The sequence below is a fragment of the Mytilus galloprovincialis genome, chromosome 2 (genome assembly GCF_965363235.1).
Source record: "Mytilus galloprovincialis chromosome 2, xbMytGall1.hap1.1, whole genome shotgun sequence".
Classification (NCBI taxonomy): domain Eukaryota; kingdom Metazoa; phylum Mollusca; class Bivalvia; order Mytilida; family Mytilidae; genus Mytilus; species Mytilus galloprovincialis.
Window position 1 is genome coordinate 113,197,529 of NC_134839.1, and position 24,133 is coordinate 113,221,661.

A 24,133-nucleotide genomic window follows, 5' to 3' on the forward strand; every position below is an offset into this window, starting at 1 on the left:
TGGTGATCAACTTTAACGCATAAGAAAGAGATTCAGTAAAACGCAGTATAGCCTGTATTGATTATGTTAGTGATTGTTATATTAAATAGTTTCATTATCAACGGTAAGGGTAGACAACTGGAAGATTGATCTAATGGCGAAGAAAATTATTTTGTAGTAAAGTCTACAATGCAATTACTCCACTAGACAATTTCAAAGGTGGTCGGCTTCGAGTTTTGATTGAGGATAATTGTGTCACTATGCCTCAGAAATAATGCAGGTAAACCTAACCCAAATAATGCATAATCTACGATGATGGCTACCTTACGAGTGTGAGAGTCGATCATGGGGAAGGCATGAATTATTCGGATAAGCTGAAACAAAGGCGATCTAAAAGAACAAAGAGTTCATGAAATAATTTTGTTTTATCACAATCAGTGTATAAATACGCTGATGCAATAATGAGATTATATTGATACCTGTAGGTTGCAGCTTTTTAAGTTAAAAGGAGAAAAAAAAACACCTTTGTCCAACCCCGCCCAAACTTGTATGATAAAATTCGATTGATCTTAGGAATCAAATTTAGTCAGATTTCATTTTCTGTATCTGGGATGTTATGCACTTTAAAAAATACCGAGTTCGTAAAGAAATACATTTTGGAAATAATTGTATATATATATATAAACACACAAAATTTGTGAACGAAGACAACCAATATGATGTATTGTCGTGAACATGTAATAGTGTTTCTTTCATACTATTTTCCAAATATTTGTAAATCTATTTGATAAATTTTTCTGTATTGTAAGTTGCCTTGAATCAAAGAGGGCGAAATATACAAGAGGAACAATCTCATAGATTGAAAATAAACTGACAACGCCATGGTTAAAAATGAAAAAGACAAACAGAAAAACAATAGTACACAAGACACAACATAGAAAGCTAAAGACTAAGCAAATATATTCTGGATTAGTGATGATTAAAATGATATACAACTGAAGATCCGAAACGGTCATTAGTATTGTAATTGTCAGGTGAAAAACGGAACTACAAACTTTATTATGTAAAGAAACAACGAAAATACCAAAGGAGCAATGTTAATCATAACTCAAAGACTGATGGACAACATAATGAGCAAACGACTACAAGGAAAACTAAAATTATAGGTTTTATTGTCTTTACTTCCTAGAACTGTAACAGCGACTATATGTATTTAGGCTAACGAGTGTTGCTGGATTGCAGTTTAATTTATCTGTCTGAAGTTTATCCCTTACCTCTATTATTAACTTTGACATATTTTACATCTATAACATTTTATTCTGAATAACACCTTTCTAGAGCCAAAGGTTTGAACGCTTATCATTTGTTATTTCAGAGACGTAACTTTCAAATTTGAATTTGGTATATTATGTTGCTTAAACATGGTTTACTTTTAAATATCCAGAATAAAAAAAGGACATTAGACTAAGTGCGATTGCAAAACTATAGATGCATTAAAAAAAGACTATTTACAACTATTGGTCACCGTACGGCCTTCTATAATGAGTAATATTTAAACCACATAGTCAGCCATTGAAGGTCTTAAAAAGACAGATGTAACACATTGATTATTTGACTATATATGTGTTTTTGTTTGATGTTTTAGACAAGCACGTGTACGGCATGCCTTATTTATTTATGGGATGTCCATTTGATTTTCATGATACTGAGGAAAACGTTTTTAGGAACGGAATATTCATTTACACAACTATAGACATTCTATGTTGTCGCCAGTCTTTAATGTTTGTTTAACTGGTTTGATGCAAAGAAAGATACAAAGTGTATTCAAGCGTATCGAAACAACTTAATTATTTTTAGACTTCATCATGATGGTGATGTGCAAGTTGGTGATGTATAGAAGTGTGTTATAAGGAAAGCAAACTAACATAACAACTTACGTTATTTATATAGACATGAATAATTGATAATACATGGGATTTAAAGGGTTAAAAAAAAACACGCGTTGATCTTAAAGAAACATGTATTACTCTTGTTGAGTTTTTCTTGTGTTTGTTTGTACATTTATATATTCCTGTCAAGTAACGATTCAGACTATAGGTATCTCTTTACATTGACATATAAGTGGGAGATTTGGCTAGTCAGAAGACAAGGTTCAACACAAAGTACTTCTTAATATGTCCTGTACCTAGTCAGGAATTATGACAGTTCGTTTGAACAGCGGTATTCTACTGTTGCCTTTATTTTAGGCATTTTTCTGCATTAAGTTAGGTACAGGTTTCAGATGGACAGTACATATGATCTTTTAACGCTCTTTTAATGATAATTGTGATTGTCAAGTCCATGGTAGTATCTATACAACTAAAGGAAGAGACGTGTTCATTGAGCCGAAACTTCTTTGAAACCATACGAATTTGGAAATATTTGTGATATGACGTATAAATTAAGTGTTTTGTACTTCCCAAATTTGTGTTTGAAACAATTTGGCTATTCATTTTTTGGGGATATCAGACCGCTCACTTCAGATTAAATTTGTTTTTTACAGGTTTTCTTCAAACGTACAAGAGTTATGGCTCTTGATTTGATTTTTGAAATTTTAAAGAAAATTTAGTTTAACAGGTGATGATTTAAAAACCATGTGACTAAAAGCCTTCCCTTGATCGGTGGGAAAGTAGAACTTTTTGAGGACGCTGAAGGTATCTGTAATCATTATATAAGCTGATATGTTAAAAAAAGTGCTTTGCTTTATTAATCATTTGTGCAAATATTTCCTACTAATCGATATTAAAGTTATTATTAAAACACTTGTAAAATTCTGTGACGTACACATTTTCTCCTGGTATCTATGATGAGATTATTTTCATGTTGTTAATCGGAAATATATATTGAGTGTTTTTTTTTCTTATTTTCATTTAGGTTACTTGGTTTTACTTGTATATGATCGACAGTCTCTACAAAATATATTTTCAGATTTCTAGAGCTTAACACATCGCATAAACATACATTTTGAGGCATCAGTGTATAATTCTAGGGATTCCTAAGATACAAGTCAAGTTTAATAATAAAAAGAAAAGACATTCAAAGAACTTCAAAAACACAACAGGGTTCGTCCCCAGGATCAGCGTCTTCTACAATGTATGCATCATAATAACAAATAAACACTCAGTCAAATTGTCACTTTCGGGAAAAGCACACAATCGGAAAAATTGAAGATCGGATAATAATTCTGGTGCTTAAAATTATGAATATCGGAACATTTGTTTTAGTTAAAACACATACTGGTGACCATATAACTTATGTCTGTTTGGCCATTTATTGGACCAACCAACCACTGTAAACGAAGTCCGTTAAGATTGAGAAGAACGAGTGGAGATGTGAAGAACGCTGGAGGGTATGTTACTGACATGCTTAATCAAATGATCTTTAATGCTTTACACATATCTGTATTGTTACCCAGAAGAAAAGTCAAAAGGTTTGCATTCTATTATTGAGGACTTATCAGGGTGGATATGACATCTTTATTATTATATAGATTTGTAATGATTGGCAAATGTATATTGGTGAAATAGTAGATTTCATATTAATCTGTAATGCATTAAAAAAGATACCAGTTGGAAAGTCGTCGATTTTTTCACTATAGATTCAATGATTGTGTTATAATGATACAACTGAATTATAAGAATTTAGAGCATAATCATACACTTAAACAAATATTAAGACTCTAGTTGGAAAAATTGAAATGTATGTCAATTCAGAAAAATATTAATAAAAGGGCAATAAACTATATAGGACATATAAATGATTGCTATACTGCATCTACAAACGCTTTAACAAAAATGGAAGATATTAAAAATTCAACAAAGATATTAGGCTTGTAAGTACGCCACACATCTGCTCTACAAAAACTCGCCAGTTGCACTAAAATCCAAACAAATGGTACTCAAGTTAATAATGAGATTTAGAGATATAGAAAAGCCAACATCAAGAAGAAGTTGTATCAAATCGGACCAATGTCAATTATGCATTTATGACAAATATCTAAGGGTTTAAATTCATGATCACAAAGTTTACAGATAACGACAAAAAACAGTTTTAATAAAAAGAGATATGTTATGATAGATTATTATGTGGTATTTGTATTAGCGAATACTAGGTCTGACAACGTAACTGTTTTTTCTACAAACTTAACATAATTACAAATCAATAACTGCTGAAGTATTTGCTCATTTACTAATCCTATAACTACACCCAATAGGGATGCATACCAATTTATATATAATGAAAACAAATTATGTCTTTTCTCATTTTCTTACTGATCAGAAGAAATATAGGAATTCATACACCTACACCGCGATATAAATTATTACATATAACCACATAAAATCAAACAGAAGAAAAACTATTTATCAGAATACAAAACAAACTGGGTAATAGTAGTTAACAAAAGTATGGTTACAGATTTAATATTCGAAAATTCACTGAGAAGATATAGAAATAAACTCATAAAAACCTGCGGCTTGAATTGTTTGGACACGAGCTACATATTTTTCATTTTCAAATGAAGAGAAGCTGTCTTTCCTAACACAAAAAGGTATTTTGAGGAAGAATGACTGAATTAGGCAGTACACACATTTTACAGTTTCCATCACAAATGATTGTCCGGTAAAAGGACCAGAATCTTTTTTCGCAGTTTTTTTTTATCCTTCCGCCTCCCATTGTCTATTGACTTGCATGACATTATTGATAAAAATACTAAACTCTTAAAGGTAAATTAAAAATGGGAGAAATAAACGCTGACTTAAAAAAAACGGAACGAAGAACAATTGTGAACGACTACAGTCATCTTTTCACCCTTTAATATCGTTTGAACGGTCTTGAAGATTGTTATGGGTTGGCAAGTAGAGGTTCTAATATATTTCGCTTTACTTGGTATCAAACTTCTAAAACTTTGAAAACAAATATCACCAGCATACAAACACAGCTGTCTTGACAAATTCGAACACACATACAGTGGTACACATAAATATACACATAAACGATGCAAAACAAAAAATGTTTTGTTTTTAGTTAACTCACCCACATCAGGAACCAGTGGCCTGATTTAAAACCTTTCGTATTCCCTATCAGAATATTTCAAACCGGAATCTGATTTTAGTAATGCAGTGATGGTGGGTATATAAGTCTGGACATTTACTAAAATAAAATTGAGAATGGAAATTGCGAATGTGTCAAAGAGACAGCAACCCGACCATAGAAAAGACAACAGCAGAAGGGCACCAATGGGTCTTCAATGCAGCGAGAAACTCCCGCACCCGGAGGCGTCCTTCAGCTGACCCCTAAACAAATATGTTTACTAGTTCAGTGATAATGGACGTTATACTAAACTCCGAATTATACACAAGAAACTTAAATTAAAAATAAAACCAGACTAACAAAGGCAAAGGTTTGTGACTTGAGACAGGCGCAAAATTGCGGCGTGGTTAAATATGTTTTTGATATCTCAACCCTCCCCCTATACCTCTAGCCAAAAAATCAATAAATCATGTGTTTATGTTTATCGATGCACGTGAATGTCTATTTAAGTCTCCTCATATTCAGCTTCCCTTAACTATAGCATTTGGGTTTTAAGCTTTATAATAGACAAAGGAGATGGAAAATAAATGTAACAGGCATATATCATCAATAAAACGAATGCAACTATAACGTGAATTACTCCACTTTCATTTTATTTAACATCAACCGGTCAGAATAGCGTATTTTTCCGGCAATGCGGGCTGATTATGATATTGCACTGTGACGTTCTAGTTTTAACAAAGACTGTTGATATTTTATGACATTAAATAACATAAAAAATTATAAGAATATTATGCTTCTCACCTGATAATCAAGAATCGGTTATTATCAAGAATCAATTATCTTATCAACATTTTTTCAAATAATTATTTAAAAGATCTTACAGAACATAGTTTCATGAATCTAATAGTTGATGTGTAAGTTACATGGATTTGTTTTCGCTAAATTGATTTATGACTATGGGACAGCGTTAACTGTTGCCTTTAAATTAAGAGATAACTGTATTGTATTTGAAACTTTAAGGACGTCCATCGGTAGTTTTACTGTCGCAAATTTAGTTTACCTGGCGACGCGGAGCGGAGACAGGTAAACGGGTATTTGCGACAGTAAAACTACCGATGGACGTCCGCAAAGCTTCAAATACAATACAGTTATCTCTATTCTAATGCAAAACAAGTTTATAATTAAATTTCAATCATTAGTTCAGTGTAAAATGTTCATTAAAGAAAATTCCACGAAAAGATGTTATGTTATTTGGTCCCTTCACTAGGTGACGTCATAGGTATGCTTCCGGCGTCAAACATAAACACCGGGCGTTTTCTGGCTTCTTTGCCGCTTCAGAATGTAATAAAATTTGATAAAAAGAAGATTTTTAGGCGCAACAAGTGAGTTTTTTTGTTTATTATTGTAAAAATAACATGTCAACACATTCCGAAATTCAAAATATCGGTTTCCTTAGTTACAGACAAGGAGATAGAGAATTTTACGCTTGCTGTTATCCAATCAGAACAATTGTTACAAAATAATTGCATTAGAATATTAAATTTAGCCCAGCAATGCTAGATCCACAAATTTATATTCTTCCCTCAGCGAATATGATATATAATCTTCAATAAGTCAACAGCATTGGTATCAGATGTTACAATAATTCAATTGCCAATAACAAGGTTTGGGAAGGCAACCCGAAACTTCTTTGCTTTATAAGAAGTATAATCTGAACATTTTTAAGTGAAAATAAATTTCTACAAATGGAATTATATTTGTGAAATAAATCAGTATATTTGTGTTTATCTTTAGTAAAGAATATGATTAATTTATTATGATATTATCTCCCTGTTATAAAAGTTGATTAACATTGACTAAATTGTATCAATTCTCATTAAAGTTTTCTTATTGCTAATGACTAATGGTTTAATATTTGACATATATAGCTCTTGATAATTCAACCGTTTTCAGGTTTTAAAAAATTGCAAAATGTAAATTAATAACTCACATACCTTGCCATGAAGAAGCGATAAACATTAAATATCAAATCTTTAAAAAACTATCTATTGATCTGAAACAAACGGAATAGATAACTGTTATCATAAATGGTTATTTAAACTTTTCTATAAATAAATTTGGTACTGGCCATTTACATTTTGTTTTCACAATAAATCGTTAAGTATTATATTCCCACTTACCTTTATTATTAAACAATTAAGGTTCGATCCGCACCGACTACAAATGGAAAATAGATAGAGCCAAAAATAATTCAATATTCAGTCTGGCGATGTCTTAATTATATAAAAATTCATATCCCATTCACGTTCTGAAGCAGTTTTGATTAAAACGGACAAAGCTTGTTAACCTAATTTGAGACTCTGATTACTGCTGATTGATACAATGCTGTTCCGGTTTCATTTTTTTTTTTGGCAAAGTATGTATACATTTTGATATGGCTAATTGGGTATTAATGAAGCTGCTGTTAAAACAGGGGTAATTAAGAATTTGTTACCTGGATAAGTTTGTATATTAGTATAAATATACGTTTCATTTATACATTTAAGAAAATTAGCTTTTCTGCATCACAGAGAAAAAAAATGTTATTACAAAAGCATCATTGCTTCTGAATAAACTTTGCTGCAGAAGTTCTACACGCTAAAGGTCATTAAACTGCTCTTTAATTACATGTTAAAACTTTAAGGTTATTAGAAATATTCATCAAGACTGAAATTACAAATTTTTCCTTACAATTATTACAATGTTTGGTGTATCCGAATACGATTGTAGTTTTATTCTCAACTTTATTAAAACATAATATTTCATATATTGTCCTCGATCGCATCTTCGCTATCCATACGGATCTTTTTTTTTTAATGGTTTTTAAATCATTTACAGTATACATACCATTTAAAAAAGACAAGCAAAAACTACCAAATTACATTTAAACTCAGTCAAAAATAAACCATGGCTAAAAGCGAAAAAGACAAACAGTCAAACTCTATACACAAAACGCAGCATAGAAAATAAAAGACTGGGCAGTTTTAATGCATTAAAAAAATTGTATGAAGTTCTTAAATTTTGAAAATCGTATACAGGGAACATTTTGTAATATGCCGTGCTTCATTTATATTCAAATAAAAAGTATTTGAGCAAACAACGATTTGTGTACCATAAAGTAAAAGTTGTCAATTTAATATACTAGTATATGAAACAATTATATTTTAATGTACAATATCAGTATGACACAAGATAAACACATCATATATTAGAACTATACACAATCCATGAGGAGTACCTTTTTGTCGTATGACTCTTCATATGGTTCGCTTTTCGTGCCTCCAATTTTTTGGTTATTTGACTTTCGGTGTTCCTGATGCAGTTGGTTCCTAAAGTACCTTTCGGACGCACGTGGATTTCAAAGAGTTTTTTAATTGTAAAAATGTCTTGTTCCAAGTCCGGAATATGGCACTCGTTTTCAAATAGTTCGTGTCTATGTATGTTGCATTGGTGTTTGTTTTGATGCACTTCAATGTTGCTGTTGTTCCGTTGTTTTTCACTGATATTTGATGAGTTTCCCTCAGTTTTGGTTTGAAACCCGGATTTGTTTTCTCTCAATGGGATTACTAGTATGACTTTAGAGCAGCAGTATACTGCTATTGGCGTTATTTACTTAATTTGTACTTTATTGGGAAACTGAATATGTCTTCATGTATGTATACTAAAACCTTTTTGTTGGCGTCTTTGTCAGATACATTTGTATGTTTGTTTGTGTTTTTTAGTCATATATGATGTATGAGTGTAATATGTTTACACAGTTTCGTCTGATGGATTGCAAACGTTGTGACGTTAAACAACTATTATAAAAAAAAGAATATGTTCGGTATTTCTGTGAATATTTTTTCTTACATACACAAATTAAAAATATCTAACTTTTGTCGAATTCTAAAGATTGTTTCCGCCTATTTTTTCCAAAAGTATCAAGAAGTTCCCGTATAATAAGAAAAAGTAAGGTTTTTGGTACATTTATTGGTCACTTTTTGTTCTACGTAAATAAATGCCTGTACCAAGTCAGGACTGTTACTGTTGGTTTCCATTCATTTGATGTGTTTCAGCTTTTGATTTTACCATTGATTAGAGACTTTCCTTTTTAACTTTCCTTAGAGTTCGGTTTTTTTTTCTTATTTTACTTTTCATCACATTAAGAAAGTGCCATGCATTAACTCGGATCATGTGATTGAAAATATAGGGTAAAGATCCAACCATGGTTAAAATACTGTCTAGCTATATGTACAATATATGGTCTATAGTGCAGTCAATATCTTACCCACAAAATTGTATGCCTGTTTATATTACAAACAACCAGGAAATATCCATATGCACAAAACCAAACAAGGACCCTCACATACAAATGCACACAAACGAATTTGAACAGAAATAAAAAGAAAACAAATATTCATTAAAAGCATTTGTACTAGTTTTGTTACATTTAATTTGATAACGAAATTAACAGTCATGCCATACTTTGTTATAGGTAAGATAAAAAAAAAAAATCTTGTTTATAAATTGAAATTTCAATTATTAGTTTAGGATGAGAGAGTTGTCTCTTTGGCCCTGATACCACATCTTCTTATATCTGTACATTATATATCTTGTCTTGCTTAGACACTATTAAAATTTATCACGATTAGATATTGAAACTTTATTATTTCATATGAAATGAAAACGCAGATGTTTTATTTTGTGAGTACATTCATCATGAACTTTAGAATATAAAAAAATAACAACTGTAGGATATACATCTGTGAGCAGTCAGTTAATATCTACAAAGTCAAATATTGTGAATGAAATCTTGTATAAATATTATTAAAGGGTAAGACAACCGCATTAACTTGGCATTTTTATATCTTGTATAAATATTAATAAAGGGTAAGACAACCGCATTAACTTGGCATTTTTAAATTCATTATTCCTCCGTTGTTATTTATTTTCTAAAATATATAATTAATATAGTCTTTGTGTTTTATAATATCAGGTCACGAGATAAATGCAACATCGATCGCCGTATTGTTACTTCTGTTTTTTTTTTTTTTTAAAAGGTAATTTTTAACACAAGTCGGACATTCTGTACCGAAGAACAACTTTTAAAGTAGTAGCTATTCAATCAAATTTCTAAAAATAAAAGTCATAGATGCATTAAGATATTTGACATTTATTTCCATTTAAGCATGCTGAAGTTGACCTTAACCAGACTTAATCTTTATTTCAATCATACATATCCAACATAGATGAAGGCAAACTGTTGGTTGAACAGTTTTTATTATACTAGATTGATTATGACCGACTTTGTAGAATTTGTAGTATTTAATTATTAGCCTGGTAAATTTGATAACTATTAGCATGTCGTAATGATCTATTGTATTGTTAATTTGTGTATTTCTCTGTCTTGACTGTTCTTCCATTTATTTGTATTGTAGTCCTGTCATGTAATGTTGTCATTTAAGTGTTAAATTTAACATTGTCATAAAATCGGTAGGTTTAGCTAACCACAAAACCAGGTTCAACCAACCATTTTTCTTAAAATGTCCTGTACCAAGTCAGGAAAACGACAATTGCTATCTTTTAGTTGGTTTTTGTGTGTGTTGCTTTGTCTTTGCGGTTTTTTTTTTGTTTTTTTGTTTTTTTTTTGTTGTTTTTGTTGCACTTTAGTGTTTCTGTTGTCTCGCTGTATCGTAGCCCGGATATGTTTTCTCTTAATCAATGTGTGACTTTCGAACAACGGTATACTACTGTTGCCTTTATTTGATAGATCGATGACGTAAACAATTGCATACTAGAAAAAACTCTTGAAAACACTACTGATTTTTAAATTGTAAATACCTGTTCTATAAGTTATCCATTGTCTATCCTGGAGAGAGAATACCCAAATAACTGCACATCGACTGTTTGGTTTTATTGGTTGATTGATTGTGGGTGTTCGTTTACTTTCAGCAATATTGGGTATATTGTGGCTGTAGGTTGTTATTGGTGGACAATCCGAATGAAACCACCAAACTGGCAATCTCAGCAAAGTAAAATTGGATTCGAACGTACTTGGCAGGAGTATTGTTCGGAATTATAACCTCAGAATTGACAAGATAGTGATACAAAAGATGAAATACTTACGTTTGGAGGACGTGCTTTTCAACAAGCAATTGACATTCCAATGGGACCAAACTGTGCCCCTTTTCTTGTCGACTTGTTTCTCTATTCATATGAGGCTGACTTCATTCAAGAAATTCTTATGACTTTAACTTTACTTTCTGCTATATAGATTATGTTCTCTCACTAAATTATTTAAAATTTGGTGCCTATGCTAAACGAATCTATCCCATCGAACTTGAGTTAAAGGATACAACAGATACAGTCAAGTCTTCTTCATATCTTAACTTAGAAATTGACAATGAGGGGCAGTAGAAAACAAAACTTTCCGACAAAAGAAACAATTTCAACTGATTATTATTTCAAATATTAATCGTATTCGTTTTAGGATAAATGTGATAGAATTGCGAAAGCCACTAAAACCGCACTAATATCCTGCCCTTTATTATATAAGGATGAACATTTTTGAAAAATTTTCAATGTCTTTCCATCCACCCTCCTTGTCGATCGTTTACTTATCGATGTGATGTATAGACAAATTCGTTTCCATCTGGAATATTCGGGAAATATTTGCCACTGGACATTATACAAATAACGCAAATGTTTGCGTTATAACGCAGAGGTTTGCGTTATAACGCAAACATAAGAAGAAGAAAAAAAATGTGTGGCGCAAACATCTTTATTTCAATTATTCATTAAGTTTTGTATATATGTCCGTCTGTCATTCATTTCGGATGTGATTTACTAGTAGATAAAAAAAAGAAACATACATACAAGGCCAAATCATTATAATAAATATGCATAGGAATAATGGAATAATTGAAGTGCAATTATACATAAATTAAGACTGATTTGTGCATCAGAAAAGTATATAATTTAACAAGAAAATAGATATAGTATATAGTCAAATTAAAATTGAAAGACCAAAAATAATGTCATACAATTGTGAAACCTCCTAGTCAAATAGACAAAATGACCTTTCTGCTTTAAAATGAATTATTAATAAGGAAACATTTTTTTTAAATCTCAGAATATGATCAAGATTCTTTGATAGAAAGTCATTGAATTTTCATTTCAATATAATGAAGTATTTTTAAGATGCTTGGGTAGCAATTTGAATAGAGAGAACACACAATTTTATTAATAAAACATCTTCATTCTATACATTTATTTCCAAAGGGTAGCTTGTTTGAATGTAACCTACTTTACACAGTTCTCAAACGAGAGCTTACTTTGGAAGTATATTTATATTCGGTTATAGCTATATTAGCAGGGTTGATTTTTTTCTTAGGTATAACCTCAATTTACTCAATTTTCTTTGTAATATATATACTAGTAGTAACTTGGATATCGTTTTTGGGGACCTTTATAGTTTGTTGTTTAGTGTGAGCCAATGCTCCGTGTTGAAGACCGTAATTCGGCCTATGATGGTTCACTTTTACGAATAGTGACTTAGATGGAGAGTTTTCTTATTGGCACTCGTACCACATCTTCTTATATTATTCTGCTCATTATTAGTCATTGATATGATCTAATTATTCAAGCAGTTTACTTTGCAATTACTACAAAGGTGATAAATTTTATTATATCCAGCCTCCTCCATTAATAACTACTGTTTCCTTTGAATCTTAAATAAGAAATAAGATAAAACAAATGTTTGCGTTATATCGCAAATGTTTGCGTTATAACGCAAATGTTTGCGTTATAACGCAAAGGTTTGCGTTATATCGCAAAGGTTTGCGTTGTAACGCAAAGGTTTGCGTTATAACGCAAAGGTTTGCGTTTTAACGCAAAGGTTTGCGTTATAACGCAAAAGTTTGCGTTATAACGCAAAGGTTTGCGTTATATCGCAAAGGTTTGCGTTATAACGCAAAGGTTTGCGTTGTAACGCAAACATAAGAAGAAAAATAAAAAAAAAAAAAAATGTGTGGCGCTAATACGCTTCCGTACTATTGTTTGTCTGTTTGTTTTTGTTCATTTTTAGCCTGGCGTTGTCAGTTGATTTTCGATTCATGAGTTTGACTGTCCCTCTGGTATCTTTCGTCCCTCTATCGTTTCTTTATTAAGAAAGCTGGGACGGAAGTGTTGCTATCAAAATTAATCCAAGGACCTTGTCGTATAGCGAGGACAATACATTTAAATTGTAATAAGTAAGTGCTAAATCTATAAAAGCATTTACAATAACATAGTACTTGACTTCTAATAATAGTTTTCCTGACAAAAGTTGTTTAACTGACATATTCACTTGTACGTTAAAATTGAAACCGAAATCATTAAAACTTATTTAAGCAGCAACGGAAAGGCAGTTTGATTTAGCGTTTAATCAAATTATAATGTGTGGGTTCAACGGTGTTAACTGTTTTTAAAGCTTTGAAAAGTAAACCTTTTATTTCCAACAATAAAAGTAAAGTAATCTAACTTTGAAATTTTGATACTACATTGATTAAAACTTTAAACAGGAACATTAATTACACATATTTTGAGATAAAAATCATTGAAATAAGATAACCCCTAGAACATTTGTATTTGACTAAATGAAGTGTATATATATAGGGATTTAAAGGGGCACTAGCTACGAGATATTTAAAAAGTCTGAAGTAAGACTTTTTTTGCTCATTCATTAATGCAAGTGAAATAGTGAAATAATAATTCGCTTTTAGCAGCCAATATGGTTCAATTTTGTCAAATTAAGCGAAGCAACATTGATAATTACTGATTGATTTGCAAGGGAATAATTCGACCTCATTAGATACGTATTCATGTGAACTTCAATTCCGCTCTAGCTAGAGATTGACAACGCATGCATTCTAAGTGTACTGGTTATCTAAAGAAAAAACAATGTCAACAATGAAAGTGAAACTCCGGTTAATCATTTGATTACTAATTCGATCCATATAAAATCATTCTTATACGGTTAAAAACAATGAGAAGCATATATTTTTAATCTATAAAATAAAATCAAACAGACCTAAAAAAAAAATCCAATTGCACGTGTTGGTTTAATCTATTCATATCTTTATGTATGCTTAAATCGCTTATATGGTCATCTGAGGTCAAATCGATAGTTCATTAGATGGCGTCTGGACTAAAATACACACGAAACAAACCTAAATATTATCTACCCCATGCTCTGTAAACTGTTTATTTTAGACTTTTGGTAGTTTGGATAAATGTTATACATTGTTATTAATCAAATATGAGAATTTGAGTCAAATCGGTGACCATGGATTTGACAGCTTGTGCCCCTTTGGACAAATAAAATAGATAAACTCATCATAGATACCAGGACTAAATTTTGTATATACGCCAGACGCGCGTTTAATCTTCAAAGATTCATCAGTGACGCTCGAATCCAAAAAAAGTTAAAAAGGCCAAATGTAGTACGAAGTTGAGGAGCATTGAGGGCCAAAATTCTTAAAAATTTTGCTGAATCCAGCTAAGGTAATCTATGCGTGAGGTAGAAAAGCCTTAGTATGTCAAAAATTCTAAATTTTGTAAACAGTTAATTTATAAATATAACCATATCAATGATAATTCATGTCAGCACAAAAAGTGCTGACTACGGGGCTGGTGATACCCTCGGGGAAATAAATCTCCACCAGCAGTGGCATCGACCCAGTGGTTGTAAATAAACTCATCATAGATACCAAGACTAAATTTTGTATAAACGCCAGACGCGCGTTTCGTCTACAAAAGACTCATCAGTTACACTCGAATCTAAAAAAGTTAGAAAGGCCAAATAAAGTACGAAGTTGAAGAGCATTGAGCACCAAAATTCCTAAAAGTTTTCCAAATCCAGCTAAGGTAATCTATGCCTGAGGTAGAAAAGCCTTAGTATTTCAAAAATTCTAAATTTTGTAAACAGTTAATTTATAAATATAACCATATTAATGATAATTGATGTCAGCACAAAAAGTGCTGACTACAGGGCTGGTGATACCCTCGGGGTAAATAAATCTCCGCCAGCAGTGGCATTGACCCAGTGGTTGTAGATAAACTCATCATAGATACCAGGACGAAATTTTGTATATACGCCAGACGGGCGTTCCGTCTTCAAAAGACTCATCAGTGACGCTCGAATCCAAAAACGTTCAAAAGGCCAAATGAAGTACGATATTGAAGAGCATTGAGTACCAAAATTCCTAAAAGTTTTGCCGAATCCAGCTAAGGTAATCTATGCCTGAGGTAGAAAAGCCTTAGTATTTCAAAAATTCTAAATTTTGTAAACAGTTAATTTATAAATATAACCATATCAATGATAATTCATTGAGATTTAGTTTTAACAATGATAATTTATTGAGATTTAGTTTTAATTGTTCAGTCATATTAAAAACGTGTAACGGACTAAAGTCATCATTTGAATGAAGTTTCTCAATGTTGATATGTTTACCATTTTACCGAAAATTGTGTCATCTGTTTGTTTTTTTCATAACGTATTTAACAAAGAACGCAGTGGAATTTATTTTGTCAAACGTTTACAGATTTCATGTCGTAAATAGCCGAATGATATGGGTAAAACATGCTACACAGTGGAGCAAGTGATCCGTATGTTGGATAATCCATTTGTTTTATTAACAACATATTTGTTGAAATTTGAGGTAAAATTTTTCAATGAATTATCGGCTTTCCTATGGAAGCGAACTGCGTGCCTCTCCTTGCCGACCTTGTCTTATTTTCTAAAGTTGGAGATTTTTCAGAATTCAGACACTTATCAAAAAACAAGAAGTCGCCTTCAAACACAAGAAAACCAAAGTAGTCAAATCATTCATTTCCTCATTCAGATATATTGATGATGTTCTTTCCATTAACAATCCTCACTTTTATTATTGGGTTCCATTTTATAGCCTACAGTTTACGATTTTAAAGAAACAACAGACACGGCTTCCTCTGTCTTATTTTTAGCTCTATACCCCTCCAATAAGTGGTCAACATAGTACCAGAATCTATGACAAATGAGACGATTTTAATTTTGAAAATATATATTTCCCCACCTTAGCAGCAATATACCGACTACAACTGCACATTCTGTATCAACTTCACAAAATAATACATGATGGTTTTGAAGATTCTAGATACTGATGGTGTTTATCATTTTTGTTACGTGTTATAGTAATAACCTTTACCGTCTAGTCAATGTTCGGTAATTTACTTTTGACATAATTCGGTATTTATACATCCTCCCATTGTGTAGCAACTTTATCTGACCATATCGAAAAATAGGTATTTAGTCGGATCTTGTGATTTGGTAACCGGTTTTGATCAAAATATACGAAGAAATGTCGAAATGTTCAGGACTTAATTAAATCCGTATTTCGGTAGGATGGTGCAAGCATAAGTTTTTTATTGCGTCTTAAACTTTCAGAAGCGAATAATCTTCAACTACTTTATTCAAATATTGTGTAAAAACTTTAATTTTGAGCTATGAAAGTCAAGTGGCTCGAACATTTTTCTGAGGAAGTTTTAAAAAATTACAAAGAAATATTTTTACAGTGGGTTAGCTTTCATTAGTCTTAACTATCTATAGATTAACAACTTTTGGTTATATTTATAATTAAGAATCATCATTGAAGGTGGAGGACGATTGCACTGATAATTAATAATATTGATGCGTCATTTGTATGCAAGAATGACATTCCGTTGTATTACGTGCCAATTCGAAAAAGTTATGCGAGTATTCTCTGAGTCTCCCCTTAACAGGTTCATTATTTTATAATTAAGTTTAGGTTTCTGATATAATTTTGAATAATTACAAAATTTATCAATTCAATATATTTCAGTTTTTGTTATTGGTGTATCAAAAACATTGATGTACGAATATAATTTCACAAATTTGAAACGTTTAAAATGATTACATACCAATATAAAGAACCGTTCATCATTTTTGAAAAAGACTATGAACGAAAATCGACTTATTTATCTTCCCTTGATAATAGATTGATTGGGAAATGAACCAGCGTAATCAAATGGTAATCACGGAGAGGGACCAGCAAGCAAATTTTAATTGTAGCATATTCAACGTTAAAACAATTTTCCACTATAAACGAATGTGACTTTATACAAATATAAGGACTTTGTTAGCTAAATCTACAAATTTTATTAGATATTATGATTTTTTATTGCAATAGATTAATATGCTACATTGTGTTATATAGCTATGGTAACTTTTCGTATACTTGTCTCTCATTTTTGGTTATGTACCTTGTCTGTATAGTGTTTGTATGCCATTTTGTTTTTATTGTTGAAATTTTATTGTTGAAATAGTTATAATTTGTTTCTATAGTGATGAAGATTATAACACAAGGTTTGCTGCTGTATCCCAATTTTTTGACAATTTTACTTATTATGTCTGTTTGTTTCGATAATACGTTTTAACTATCGATGGAATTGTATGCGACTGACATACAAGTGAGAGGTTAAGCAAGCTATATAACCAGATTTTATCTACCATTTGAAGAAATGCCTGTATCATGGCAGTTGTTTATCATTCGTTTGATGTGTTTGAGCTTTTAATCGTGTCATTTGACAAAAAACTGTTTGTTTTTAAATTTTCTTTTGAGTTCGATACTTTTCAGACATGTTACAATTGATTTTTTTTTGCACAGAATACAATTGAGAATGAAAATGGAGAATGTGTCACAGAGAAAAAAACGACCAAAAAGCAGAAAACAGCCAAAGGCCACCTAAAGGTTTCCAATACAGCGAGAAAATCCTGCATCTGGAGGCGTGCTTAAGCTGGTTCCTAAACAAAATTATGTACTAGTTCAAAGATAATGGACGTCATACTAAGCTCCAAAACATATAAAAGAAACAAAAATTAAAAATCATACAAGACTAACGAAGGCTCCTGACTTGGGACAGGCGCAAACATACGACGGGTTTAACATGTTTGTGAGATGTCAACATTCCCCCTATACCGCTAGCCAATGTAGAAAAACAAGACGTCATGGAAGTATACTGTTTCAAAAGTGTTCTTAGTTCATACCTTACGTCTGTTGCAATCATTTCTTATACTTATTATAAATCTGTTGCAGCTGATATTCGTTTCTTTATTCCCAAAGATGACTTGCGGCTACTTGAATTTCTTATTTTATTGTTAGTCATATCTGAACACAAGAGTGGCCAACTCTATGTTAAAATATAATGTTACAACAATAAAACATTACAATCACTGCATATTGTTTCAGTTAACTTTTTAATATTTACATTACAAAATTATTTGATGTGTCACAACCCTAACGATTTAATATAGAAGAACAATGAATACAAAATGTATTAATATTCCATACATGGAAAGTGTTTTTACTGATTGCCATTTTTTTTTTTTTTTTGAATAATACCTTTGAAACGATATTCAAATCTAATGTTTTAGAAATGCATTGAAGTGACTTTGTCATTCCAAAGACATATATTTGAACTAAATTTGTAAATTAATTAAATCAAATCAAGTAGATGATTCTAACCGTTTCAATTAAAAGCAACAGTTAACCGAGATGATTACACAACTTTAGTTCTAATTTTGTTTCAAAAATGAGTTTTTAATCTGAGGTTTTAAACGAAACTTTCTACTGCAAATATAAAAGACATAATAAAAGCAAGCATCGAGCCTCCTGATTATGGAGATATATGCAAATGACATTCAGAATATAAAATCTATTTCTGCCATGCTGTTCACGTCTTAAATCAAATAAATCACGCATAGATTATAAAATACTTACTAGAAAGTTGCAACATAATCAATTTGTAACGGATCAGTTACCGCGAGACTCTGACATTAATTACATATTTATATTAAACGCATCTGCAAGTAATCTGACTGTTGTATACATGTTTAACCCAATTTACATGAAAAAGATTTCACGCTTTTTGAAAAACAAACCGTTAAACTAATGGAAAATATAAAATCTGTAAGAAATTCAGAAGAAATAAAAACACATTATAATATGTACATATGCATCATGATGAGTATCATTAATGTGTTGCATAATGAGTCTGTTTTAGATAGGAATCATACGAGGCGTGGGATAAATATCAATGAGACAGCAACCCAACTACAAAATAACTTAGAGACATTTATAGATTGCATCATACTATCTTAAACAATAGTCAAATGTCTATACAATACGAACAAAAACCTAACTCTCTGATTATTAGAACAAAATAAATACAGATGGAACTTTCCTATATGGTTTCTGTTTTATTTCTGAAACGGTTGGTTCTTGTAAACTTTAATGAAATACAATAAGTAAAACTCAAACTTCCTATGTGATATCAATGACTAGTTGTTATATTTTGTTGAGGGGCTAACTGAAGCACGCCTCCGCATGCAGGTTTGCCGAACATTTTATAAATAAGTAATGTCTCCACTGAAGGGCAACATATATACTTGCCTTTTAATGAGTCGATATTCCCTTTTGTATAGTTGAAGCAATTTCTCTTTATCTATGATCATGAAATCTCTAAGATATATAAGGTATTTAAGGGAAGTAATATTGTCTGTCATGAGTTTTTTTACGTTTAACTTGTACTTTCAGTAATATCGTTACGAGTATTTTAAGAATGTCCTACGGTGAATTTTAAATATATCATTCCCTTTTAAGCAGTTTGTTTTATGGGATTTCAACGCAAAACAATATTGATTAGAGATTTGTCTGCAGGGACAACAGCATATTTGTCTAGGAGGTCGTATAGTAGTTAAGTCACATCTCTGAAGATAGATGGAACATACGTGTTAATAGACGCATTTAGTTTTGAAATTGATTTGTTTTAACGACCTCACAAACAGTCTAACTCATTCTAAAATAGAATCTATCTTTTTTTGCACTTTGTTTGGTACAGTTCTAGACGGAATCGATAGGTTTTTTTTTGTTTTTTATATAATGTGTATTTTGTTTAGCTCACAACAGTTCTTTGGCTAACACACTTGTAGCTTAAGAGTTCTTTAAAATGTAAACAAAGAAGATGTGGTATGATTGTCAATGATACAACTCACTACAAGTGACCAAATGACACAGAAATTAACAATGATTGGTCACCGCCTGGTCTTCAACAATGAGCAAAGCCCAGTCTGTTTGTTTTGTTCAAGCATCGGTGACAATATAATGGAATGTGATACGACTGTCATACAAGTGAGAGGTTTAGCTAGCTATAAAACCAGGTTCAATCCACCATTTTCTACATTTGAAAATGCCTGTACCAAGTCAAGAATATGACAGTTCTTGTCCATTCGTTTTTGATGCATTTTGTTAATTGATTTTGCCATGTGATTATGGACTTTCCGAATTGATTTTCCTTTGAGTTCAGTATTTTTGTGATTTTACTTTTTCCCAGTACCGCATAGTCAGCTATAAAAGGGCGATTTATAATGTTTAGTTTACTATGCAATTATAACGTGGCCAGCCGGATTATACATGAATTTGGAACTTGCACTGGTTCAGTAAAAAGATTGATATGCAGTTACCAGTGTATATTATTATGTTCAACATTTATCAAGTTATGATTGAGTTGAATAAGTATATAAAAAAATATTATCACACGAGGACGTATGCGCGAGATGCTATTTCTTTTTTTTTTATAGTTCATTCCCTTTTTTCAAATATTCCTAACCAGTATATTATATAAGATAAACACATAGTTTATTGTATTGACCATGAACAAGCTGTCAATAACTGTGAGTACTTTCAGATCTGCACTTGTGTTTTCTCTTGTTGTTGTCAGGGATGTACAAATACCCCGCCATGTCAGGTCTTCTGTGTTGTCATTATATGTTTTTCGGCTTTGTATCGTTCAGATGAGTTAAGCTCTTTTCAACTGAATTTTATTGTTTGTTCTTATGTTGTTATGTTACAGCATCAGCATGTCCTATGTTATAAGAGGGTGGCACCTTCAAATATATTTAACCCTGCTACATTCTATATGTGTGTCTCCTAGTGAATAGCCTGTAGTTGAGTCGTTTTCGTTTATTGCTGTTTCTCATATTTCTTTTTGATTTTTTTGTGTTGCTTAATTTTTCCTGTGATGTACCGTTAAGACATTATCCCAGGTAAGGGGAGGGTTGATGATATTGATGATATCATGATATTGTGTTGCTTAATTTTTCCTGTGATGTACCGTTAAAACATTGTCCCAGGTAAGGGGAGGGTTGATGATATACAAACATGTTTAACCCCTCGATGTTTTACATGTGCCTGTAACAAGTTAGGAACATGTAATTCAGAGGTTATCACGGATCATGTCCGTTTTCTTAAAAATTGTTTTATTATAAATTAAGCCTTGTTTTTTTTCATTTTTAAAAGGTAGATAGGGTGTCTTCCTCCACTTTGGATTTAGAAATACAAGAAAAAAGGTCTAGATCTTTAATAGTATGTGCAAATTTTTAGAGAAGCAGGAAAATCATGTGTATGAACTTTCATTTCAGTATAGAAAATGACATGTTTTATCATATTCATGGTTAACAAAACCTTTAAGTAGACTTATTAAGAAGGGATATAGTAATGATACTGTTGTCAGGTCATTAAAAATTGCATATTTTGGAGTTAATATTGATTCCCTTATAGGGTCTTTGCATCGGAACTAAACACATTTATTCAAAAACCGTTGTTGGCATGACACGGGTTATGTTTTTCTCAAATATGTTATGATGAAATGATACTAAACCTCTAACGGGAAGGATTGTGCCTGATATTCATATGATGAAATCATAATCTTTCAATCAGTTTAATTGAAGTATGGAGCTGGCATGTCAGTTAACTGCTAGTAGTCTGTTGTTATTTATGTATTATTGTCATTTTGTTTATTTTTTTTGGTTACATCTTCTGACATCACTTGAATTTGACAGTTGTAAAAAATTAACCCTGCATTTCAATGCACTTAAATTTTTCTGAGTCATAAACATGTATGTTGAGTGTTTGAAAGCATCATTCTTTTTTTATTTGATGGTCTTATAAAATATTTTGGAAAGTTAAGGTTACATAGTTTCCAAAGCAGGTAACCAGTAAGTAAGAGTGTAAAAATTGGGTTGTTTACTTCCGGTGATGGTTACTTTCTTATATGTAATGAAATGTAGTGTGAAATTTTTACTGTAGCACTGGAAAGGATTAAACTTTATACATGCAAAACATTTCTTTGGTTGGAATAAAGGTAAATACTGTACATTTTTTTTAAAAGTGCCAATTTAACCAAGACTAATAGGGGAAAATCAATGGTGGTATTACACCTTGTTGTCTCTTTGACACATTCCCCATTTCCATTTTCAATTTTATTGCATTTTACAAAAAACAGAAAACTTTTGATAGATTAATTTTTTTCCAACTTTGCCACATAAGGGGAAGCAACTTAAATACAAGGGAAGATAATTCAGATAAAGGTACTTTTACAAAAGAATGTGTTAGGAATTTATCTATTTCATTATATAGCAAAAAACCGGGTACGGTGACCCTATTTTTTCTTTTTTTTTTTAACTGAAATCATACTATTGAAGCTATCTTCTCATATGTTATCTCAAAATTCTATGGTGTAGTTTATGCTTTATTGCAGAAAAGTGGGTTTTCCATGCATAATCTATACAAATTCTTTAAACATTGAATTAAGTGGATTTTAACTTGTGTACTTTAGTAATGGTCTTTTCGTCTTAAATAGTACTGTTTGCGCCCGTTGTTTCCCTTAATGATTTTTCATATTAATAAGATTAAAGCTTAACGATATATTCAATTCATGAAGATTCTTCTTTCTTATTCTAATACTATATTAATGCAAGACTCTATCTCAAAGGGGATTAACCCAAATGCACGGTAATAAATTAACATTATTGTTTCTTTACTAACTTGTGACCTTTAAAACGTAATACCAAAGACAAATAAAATATAAAGTTCGAAAGCATTGAATGTCAAAATAAGGTTTCAGACTCCATGGGGATTAATTCAATTTAAGGTCTGCTCACACTTTCACATTCTTACAATTAAACCAAGCAATTAGTCTTCTCTGTATTTTAGCACTTTTATGCTTTTGTAACGCAAATTTTGAATTATCAACAGCATCGATTTAAAAGTTGTGCATTTTCAGTTTTCACATATAAATGAGATATTTTTCAATGAGACAAACCCAACGAAACAGCAAACACAAATGTTTACCCTAGTTTTAAACCTCTTTGGAAACTGTCCTGAAACTGTTCATAAAAAAGCGAGAAAAAAATCACAATTTATTAATATTTTGTTCAAGTATTTCTTTGATTTAGGAATATAGGTTAAAAAGCAGACTGGTAATTCTTATTTCTGATATAACATGTCTGATCTCAATAGTGACTTCTATCTCTATCAGACTTTTGGAGTCATATATTTTTGAACATATCTTATATTTATGTTGATTTAATGAGATAACTTTATGTTTTAAAATTATCACTGAAAAAAATGAATGTTCGCAGGAGTTCTCGTTCAAACATATTGTATGACTATTATGATTGATCGGTTTATATTTTTTTGTTAATTTAAATATGTGTAATTTACATATTAAAAAAAATGAGCGTGATTTCAGTTTTATATAAAAATACATGCATAAATAAATATAATCACGTCTACTGAAGATTGAATGTCTATTTATAAGTATAACTCATCAGTTATGTACTTTAATTCGTAGTATATCCAATGCAAAATTACGAAGATATTTAAAAGGGATAAAATTGTGAAAATGGAATAGAAATTCAGATGGATTAAGACTATGGGATCGGTTAAGAAATTTTGAGACAGCAAGTCTATGTCATACAAAAAGCACGTTACAAAACTAAAATTATAGTGTAGGGTAAAAAGTAAAATAACAAAAATACCGAACTCCGAGGAAAATTCAAAACGGAAAGTCACTAATCAAAAGGTAAAATCAAAGTACAAACACATCAAACGAATACAACTGTCATATACCTGACTTGGTACAGATATTTCCTGATGTAGAAAATTGGGGATTTAACCTGATTTTA

General features: G+C 31.2%; 1 protein-coding gene across 1 annotated transcript in view; it reads right to left on the bottom strand.

The window, feature by feature from the left end:
• Positions 1-7,251, bottom strand: part of LOC143065441 (corticotropin-releasing factor receptor 2-like) — a 140,254-nt gene extending 133,003 nt beyond the window's left edge. Inside the window, exon 1 of the mRNA XM_076239009.1 lies at positions 7,233-7,251. The gene's annotated coding sequence lies outside the window, so the exon portion shown is untranslated. The remainder of the gene's footprint in view (positions 1-7,232) is intronic.
• Positions 7,252-24,133: the final 16,882 nt, after the last annotated feature.